The sequence below is a fragment of the Lepisma saccharinum genome, chromosome 4 (genome assembly GCF_977018435.1).
Source record: "Lepisma saccharinum chromosome 4, izLepSacc3.1, whole genome shotgun sequence".
NCBI classification, from domain to species: domain Eukaryota; kingdom Metazoa; phylum Arthropoda; class Insecta; order Zygentoma; family Lepismatidae; genus Lepisma; species Lepisma saccharinum.
The window spans coordinates 27,924,143-27,933,490 of record NC_139232.1 but is presented as its reverse complement, the minus strand read 5'-3'; the positions used below and the strand labels follow the sequence as shown (position 1 = coordinate 27,933,490).

General features: G+C 41.2%; 1 pseudogene; it reads left to right on the top strand.

Annotated features, from left to right (window-relative positions):
• The first annotated feature begins 292 nt into the window (after window positions 1-292).
• On the top strand, window positions 293-8,548 carry LOC145986868 (uncharacterized; annotated as a pseudogene).
• The last annotated feature ends 800 nt before the right edge of the window (window positions 8,549-9,348 follow it).

Here is a 9,348-nt window from a genome sequence, read left to right as displayed (position 1 = left end):
GGAGAGGAGAAGTAGTGAGAAGAAAGGAGAAATATTCGAGGAGAGGTGAGGAAAATGGAGCAAAGAAAAGAAGAGAGGAGGAAAACGAGAGGAAAGAAGGGGAGGGGAGGGGACGAGAAGAGGGGACTGGAGAGTCGAGTAAAAGAGAGAAAAAGAGAAGAACGAAAAGAAGGGGAGAATAGTGCAGTGGAGTCGGAAATCGAAGACAGAAGAGAAGATAAGAGGAGAGGACAAGAGGGGAATGGAGACAAGATGCGAGAAAAGTAGGGAAGGCGATATGAGATAAAAGCAGATGAGAAGGAGAGGAAAGAAGAAGGAGGTCGAGAAGGTAAGAACAGAAGGGAATGGAGACGAGAGTAGAGAAGAGGTAGTTGCAGAAAATATCGTCTCTGTGTCAAGAATTGATGCATTGATCAAATTATCGACATGAAAGATTCAATAACATTTTGAAATATATTGGAGAATGTATTAGATCGGTCCGAAATGCCTTTTGGCTGAGTTCTGAGCATGAAAAAATCTTCCACATAAGATCTTTGATTTTACCTGCCATTATATCACTAAAAACATGAATGTAATTTTAATATGAATTATCCAATTCTTCTCCACTTCTCGGTTGGTTGAAATGCCGATTTTGTAATTTAATATTTCACCTCCCCCCATCGTTAATTCCAAACTGAATCATTCCGTTTCACACGGGGTGGACAACGAACACAGTGGAATATGTCTAAAACTTATGAGAATCTTCTGCCACCGTGGGGGTTTGAACCTACAACGACCAGCTTGTAAATCCTTAACGGTAACCACTACTCTAAAAGCTTTCGATCCTGAAAGTAGGTAGAAGGAGCTATCCAATGTGAAATGTAGATGCAACTCTCCTCCTACATGAAAACGAAACGAAACAAAGAAAACGAAGGTATGCGTAGTACGAATCGGCAAAAACATTTAATGGAGAATTGCACATTATAAAAACTTTTCAGTCCATATTTGTGGAGCTATCTTTGTATGAAATGTATTGGAGAATGTATTATATCGGTTCGAAATGCCTTTTGGCTTAGTTCAGAGCAAGGTAAAATCTTCCATATAAGATCTTTGATTTTACCTGCGATTATACCACTAAAAACATGAATGTAATTTGAATATTTATAAGAATTATCCAATTTTTGTCCACTTCTCGGTTTGTTGAAATGGAGATTTTGTAATTTAATATTTCCCCTCCCCCATCGTTAATTCCAAACTGAATCGTTCCGTTTCACACGGCGTGGACAATGAACACAATGGGATGGGTCTAAAACTTACGAAATTTTTCTGCCACCGGAAGGGTTTGAACCTACGACCATCAGATTGACAGTCCTGAACGGTAAACACTACCCTACAAGCTTTCGCTCCTGAAAGTAAGTAGAAGGAGCTGACCAATGTGAAATGTAGATGCAACACTCCTCCTACATGCAATGTGCAAGCAACACTTGTTTGTAACAAAGAAAACGACGAAGGTAGTACGACTCGACGAAAACATTTAATGGAGAATTGCACATGATGAAAACTTTTCATTCGATATTTGCGGAGGTATCCCTGCATTGAACTCGAGTGGGAAAAGGGGTAAAATTAGTATGTCCTGAATTGCCACAAATATAAATAGTTATTTCATTAATATTTGTCAATGTCTTTGAAGCAGTACACAATTATTGTTAGAGTATCATAATTCACGATCTTATACATGAAAATATCCCTTTGAATGTGTGTCGATTCATTTATTTGTTTATTTTATTATAAATTCCATAAGCAGAACAATATAGCCACTCTACACTGCTATTACGAATAATGTTACCATGCTCTTGTTTATAATAAAAGGAGAATTAAAAGAAGAACACCTAGTATGGAGGATCGAACCTGGGACCGCAATCAATGCTTTCAAGAACTCTAACCAATACACTACGCCCTTTGTTTCCCTTGGAGCAATAGTTCTTAATTATTCTGCCACGTCAATATTGTAAACGTTATCCTGCAAAAATAAGTCCAATACTCTGATAAAGCTCTGTACTTCTAGAATTACTCTATACAAATGCATTTGAAATTTAACTCAACTCTGAATTTATTTCTTCGTTGTTAGTATATCTAAGCTTGTGAATATACTTTGTTTGTAATTTTATAACGGTTACATGAACATCTACGAAATAGTTCCTTATAATAACCTCCGGTTGACCAATTTGCCAATATAAACAAATGGAATACAGATTGTCTTCGAGCTTACATTGTTAAAAAGGAGCGGATACACGTATTACTATCCCAATACTTATTCAATAAGGTTTCTTGGTTGTCAAAAAATTATCACTTAAACTATTGCATGTTGAGTTAATGCCCACCTAGCCGCCTCTGATGAAATCTACCATTCTTCAGATTCTCTTTCAAATTCGACTCTGGTCACTTGTAACTTGCTGGGTGCAGACGTTGTGCATCGACGCACAAAGTGTTTTGCGATAAGAAGCGGCCTTGAATAGCGTGAGTGAGTCACTTTGAACGCGAGCAAGCTACGCTACCAAGCTTGTCTGCCTTTGAAAACCAAGTCATTTTTTTTTCACCGTTTCCGAACGCGATTGCTATTGTAGAAGTATATATTATCTCAGAAGGGCACGAAAGGAAACTTGACCAATATTCTCCCGTCGTTTAAAACCAAATATTACATTTTAAACGAAAAGTTCACGATTGTCAATCAACGGTTTAACCTATCTGAGCATAGGTTCGATCCGGGGTTCAGTCCATGGGAATTTTCGGCCTGTGTATAGGGCCGGTGGCAACCCACCATCGTGAGGAAATTGGGTAGCTCCGAGTGAGTGAGCGTAATCCGGTCGCGAAGTCCTACAACGGCTGGGGGTTGGTCGGGCCGACCACCCGTCCCCCTAGTCTGGCTGCAGATCTCCACGCCCCCTTGGTGGCCCGCGTGGGAGGGAGGCCAGCAGTCGGTAGGTAAGCCTTGGCCCAATATTGGGCTGTAGCCCTATAGGATTATTATTATTTAAATAATAAAATTTAATAGAAAGATTCTCCGAAATTTCCCTCCCACTGTCTACGTCAGGCCAGTACCCGGGGGGGATAGGGGCCATACCCCCCTCAAACCCTGAAAAAATATTTAAATGTGAACCTATCAATAACTACGAAAATAACATCGTCGATTTTAGAAATGCTAATGATATGCAAATTTATTCTAAATACATACGAATGAATTCTAAATACGTGCAAATAAATTGTGAATACGTGCAAATAAATTGTGAATATTAAATAGCGACCGGCCTTAACTAATTCAACTACTACTGTTGAGTTATGCCAGAAGTAATTACAAGAAGAACCAATCTTCTTGAGAGCAGCTTATTCTTCACCAACCGTTTATAAGTTAAATCTCCTGAAAACCTTACCCCACATATGAAACACACCACTCTTGATTTTTCTTTTGTGGTTGTGTTAAGACGCAGGAACTTTAAATTCTTCTTTCGACTCCGTAATTGCATGCTTATTCACTGCTCTACAAAAGTGACGGAACACATGCAAAACATTGGATCTTCTTCAGCATGAAATGTATCTGAAATGTAGACTTGGTTTTCAAGATAACTTCTAGATTTGATTTTTGATTTGATTTGGTGTTTTAAGTCCACTTTGTGCACAGTAAGGCTAATCGGGACTGGACCTACAGTTTAAAGTGGGATCCGAACCAACTAGTGCCTCCACCGGGTATCGTACCCGGGACCCCTTGGATAACTTCTAGACATTTATAAAACGGGAAAAATAGTAGGTTCTTAATAATACGGACGGGACGACCGGGACACGCCTCTGAAACGGGACGTATGGTCATCCTAAATAACGGAGACCCAGTGAAACAGGTGGATGGGAACTGTTGCCTGCGAAGCTTATGTCACAGCATTTAGTAAGCGCTTAGACTAGAAAATTTTTCCATTTCGTTGTGAATGTCAGACGCAAGTTCGCAACGCGATTACGAAATTGTAGACTTACTACACACAAGGTAAGTAAAACTTCAGCAAAAACTCGAAGAAATGTGCATGCACTATATCTAACGTAGGAAAGCTAGGAAGTTCAGCTTCCGTGGGACTATGGGGATCGTTTACCTTTGCGAGGAGTCGTCTCAAAAGCTCGGGCTGTGTCAGACACTGGAACGACAGGGTGAATGTTTGTCTTCAACGTTACTTTTGGAAAAAGTAGCGGTCCTACTAATCTAATATAGATAATTAGAGAGCTGAAAAGGGCTATAGATAGGAGGGAACAGCCTGTTCTCTCTGTTCCATGGAGGGACCGTCGCTGATGGTAAAGTGTCCATCTCTATTTTAATCAATCTTGTCCTCCATCCTACGTGTTTGTAAGGAACCGAGCTGTACTCATGGAGAGGTTGTTCACTGTTTCGTTTGCGTTGAGTAAGTTCTTGAACCTCTCATTGCACAAAACAACGGTAAAAACATAGTGATGGACAAATTGCCTGGTGATGCTTGCTTACGCATTTCACTCGTCTTAACATATAACTCCTACAGTACAAATCACGAATGAAAGTAAAAGTGAAATTTCAAGTGAAAATGAGGTCGGGGACAAGAAGATACGAAGAAATAGGATTAAAAATAGCAGTAACGATGGCTAGATACCGTAAAGGATAATCGGTGTGAGCCAATATCAAACAAATAATACTCTACCACCAATGTGGACGATTAATCCTATCGCTGGCAGACTTTTTAAATGGCATCTTCCTGTGCATATGTTTAACCGGTAAACCTCCCATTTAAAAAAATCGAGAAAACACGTGCAAAGTAAAATTCTATGATACTTCTTTTCTTCTGAAGAAATAAACAAGGAATAAAAAAGAGTAGGGAGGAAACATATGAGCGACACGTTGCATTTCAACCAGGTTTTGATGATCTTTCTCTCCTTTTTATGAATATTTACCTGAGTCGCGTAGACCTCATTCGAGACATTTAAATAAAAGTAAAAACAAAGGAGAATCTTGAAAAGGTTTTCTCGTGCAATCAGCCAGGTGATTTCCAGAAAGGCTTTCGAGCTTTCGAGAGCTAACGTCACTCTCATCTTCAGGGAATGAAGTGATCACTTCATTCCCTGAAGATGAGAATGACGTTAGCTCTCGAAAGCATTTCCGGAAATCACCTGGCTGATTGCCCGAGAAAACTTTTCAATACTCGCCGCCAGGAACGGTTCAAGAATTATTAAAGGAGAATCTGTTTAAATGCATCCAGTGTCCCCTGCTTGGATGGCGACCTCCAGGACAGTTGAAGGCACGTGCGAGGAGCACGCGGCGAGCCAGGCAAATCTGATTGATTCGTCTTGCACTCACACACAGTGATGAATTCAGGGTGTAGCTCAGAGATAATCCCCTCCGAAAACAGACCCCTCCCCAAAAATTTCAATAACCTTCAGATTATTCGGACAATCGTTATGAAATGTGGCAGCCAGACACAAGAAACATCGCAATGTGATTCCGGACGTCGTCTTGGACTGTGTATTAGAGTTTATTTTTCTATGTTATTAGAATATAAATAGTATCCTGAGAGATATTTCATACCGAGGCGACAAACCACAAGTGTCGCTTGAAAGCGAGCAGTCGGAAATCAATGCAGCCTTTCGAACCGTAGGGACACAAGCTCTGACTGCACCGTTTTCTCAAGGAGATTTTACCACGCGACACGCGACAAACGATACGAGGATTTCACACCAAAGCGACACGGGTCATTCGGTCCAAGGCAACTTTCATACCGAAGCGACACATGTTGCTTGGAAAGGAGCCAATCAAGAGCAACATTTCACATCGTAGCGGCATGACGGGAAGCACAGGCTAGCGTTCGGTTGGTGAAATCCTCAGGCGATAAGTGTCGTGTGCCGCTTGTCGCTTTGGTGTGCAATCTCACTAAAGCAAGACACTCATTGCATTGCGTATGTGCGAACAACAAACCACGGCAACATGTTGCAAGCTATTGAGGAAATGGCCCAGTTTGAGCGACGCAGAAGCGACACGTGTGGCTTATCGTGTCGCCTAGATCTGTTGTTGTAATGTGCGGTTTATCGTGTCGCCTATCTGTTGTTCGCAAGCAACGAATAGACTGAAGGCACCATGTCGCTTGTCACTTAGTTGGGAACTCCCCCTGTAGCGCGTCGCTTCGGTCTCAGCACCCTTCCTTTAAGGAGCTGTCCGACCGAAGTAACAAGTAGCACGCGAATACGCCATATGAACGTGTCGTTTGCTGTTTGGACCCTCATGTGCAATGAATGCTATTTTACAGTCTGGAAGTGTGTGTCACTAGTGTGACAGTGTGAACATCCCGTGTCGCTTGTCCCATTGGTTTGAAAGTTTCCTCACACTCATGTGGATGGCATTAAGGAAGTTTTGTGGGGTTCCCCTTGTCGTTTCAAGCAATCATCATTATCATCATCGCCGCGATTAGTTTAAAGCGGAAGAAAAGAGACAGTAAATATCAAAAATACAAATGCTTCAGTGTGTAGGTATATCTTTAAAAGAAATGTTGATGATGATGATAATAATAATGAACCTAATTCATACACAAAAATTTAGTTGCCAAGAGCATTCCACGCGTATTTTTTCTTCCGTATTATTAACGAAAGTATGACGATAACAGGACGTGGTCGACTGTCTAGAATGTTCGTTAATATCTTCGCGACCACTGTACCAAATATCATAGAAATGCTTCATGTAAAAGAATCAGACGTTGCAGCGAAAACTCCATTTACTTCCATTATAAGCAGACGAATACCAAGCACCGGCTTCAACACCAGCGCCTCTAGCGGATCATTTTCGAGTGGAACCAGCTAGAGAGCGCAAAACGCGCAAAACCGTGCCGTTTTCCACACTACGTTATTTAAGGCGCTGTACGCTGGGTAATGTCCGTTAAACAGAAGACGCCGTTCAGCAGTCTCTATTGTCTGAGCGTGTGCATGGCTAACGAACAATTCTGTGCGCTAAGTTATCCGACCAAGTGTATTTTTCAGGGTGTAAAGTAACTTTTTTGGATGTTGTTTGAAGTCTCCTGGTGGGCTTACATGAACTGTGAATTATTTTGTCTTGGTATATGTGTGTTGTGCCACTAAAAGATAAGAAAGAAAATTCGGGTATTTTTGTTTGTTTTTCTGTTGTCTGTACTACGTTATAGTTCGTTAATCGAAATGGCGCCGGTTGGGGAAAGTTGATACGGCTGAATTGAGGCTGGTTGATACGGCATATCAACTTACCGTAGCTGCTTCTAAATATTTTTTTGTTTGTTCGTTTACAGAAAATGGTCCGGGATTACGTCAAAAAGACCATTTAAGGAGAAATACCAGTTGAAACATTTAAGAAAGCCTACGCCGATGTCAAGAATAGTACCTTGTCACTGAGAGAAGCCGCAAAGACATATGGAATCGACAAAATGACTCTTATGAGGTATAAAAAGAAAAGAGAAGTAAACCAAAGTGAGGATTCCAAAATGCGAATGGGTTACTCCAAACATCGCCAGGTCTTCAGTGAAGATTTAGAACTACAACTAAAGGAATACATTGCCCACTGTTCAAGTATCTACTATGGTTTGACGCCTAAAAACATCAGAGAGTTCGCATATGAATTAGCAGGAGCTTACAAGGTGAAAATTCCTGACACTTGGATAAATAATAAAATTGCCTCGAAAGAATGGTTTACTGCATACACGAAAAGGCATCCTAGACTGTCTTTTAGAGAGCCTGAAGGCACGAGTCTAAGCCATGATACTAGCTTTAACCGACACAACGTAGACATATTTTTCAATAACTTAAAAGCTGTTCTGGAGAAGTACAAATTTGAGAGAAAAGATATTTGGAACACCGATGAAACAGGTATTCACACTGTTCAGCGCCCCGGGAAAATCGTTGCAGAAAAGGGTGTACGTCAAGTAGCCAAGGCAACACCAGCAGAAAGGGACACAATTGTAACACTTGCCTCTGCCGTAAATGCGATTGGAAACTCCGTGCCCCCAATGTTCATATTTCCAAGGGTCTATTTTAAAGATCACTTTATTCAGAGCGGACCCCGTGGTTGTATTGGAACTTCATATTCCGCAGGATGGATGACAGCGTCTTCATCTTTGCTATTTATGAAACACTTTCAGAGCCACGTGAAGGCAAGTAAAGATCACCCATGTCTATTGATACTGGACAATCATTATTCTCGTTTGTAAATTGAAGTCTTGAATTTCTGCAAGGACAACGGGATCATTATGTTGTCATTTCCGCCTCATACTTCCCACAAACTCCAATCCCTGGACAGATCGGTTTATGGACCTTCTTTATGAAGTTTTATTTTGCAGAAATTGACAGTTGGATGACCAGCAATCCAGGGAAGACCTTTACTATATACTACATACCAGGAGTCGTTAGTAGTTCACTACCCAATGCTCTAACACCAAAAAATATTATATCAGGCTTTCAAGCAACGGGAATCATGCCATTCAATCCACATATTTTTACCGAAGAAGATTATTTACCATGTTTCGTAACTTATCGACCAATGATCGAAGAAAATTAGCAAGATCGTTTACCTGATGGAAGTAGAATATCTGAAACCAACGTCTTGGGATTAGATGCCACCCGTTCCACCAGCAGTGACAATCAAGAATTGCATCGTGTGTGAGTAAGCCCAGAAGAGTTACGTCCGTAATCTAAGGCTGGAGAACGAAAAGCAAATCGAAAACGGAAACAACGAATGATATCGTCAATTCCTACAGACACACCAGTGAAGAACAGATTAGAAAATGAAGCTCGAACAAGAGTTAACAATAAATTATTGAGATCAGAAAGAGTTAAAAAAGATTGTGCAATTCTTTGAAAAAAGGTAAAAGGGAGTCAGCAAATAATAGTAGTGAGAAAATAAATAATAGACCGACCGAAAGAGAAACTCAAGGTCAAAAGAAAATATCAAACAGGAAATATTTGAAGAATAATAATTTCGAGTCAAAGTCAGAAGATGAAGACAGCTTGTGTCTAATGTGGCTGCGGTGGCTCAGTCGGTAACACGTCTGACTACCATGCTAAACGTCCTGGGTTCGATCCCCGGCCGGTTCAAATCCGGGAACTTTTCTAACGTTGGAAGCGGCCCCGGCGCCCACCCAGTGTCGCATAACATGGGTACCTGCGGGAAAAGGCGTGGTAAAGGCGGTCAGGGGCGTGATGCTGATCACATCACCTCCACTCACGACCGGATCATGAAAGTGTGGGGCGTTACCCCCACACCCCTATACGCCTTCATGGCGTGGTGCTATGCACAGGGGAGCACTTTACCTTTTTTTGTGTCTAATGTGCCTCGAACCATTTTCAGCTTCTAAGCCT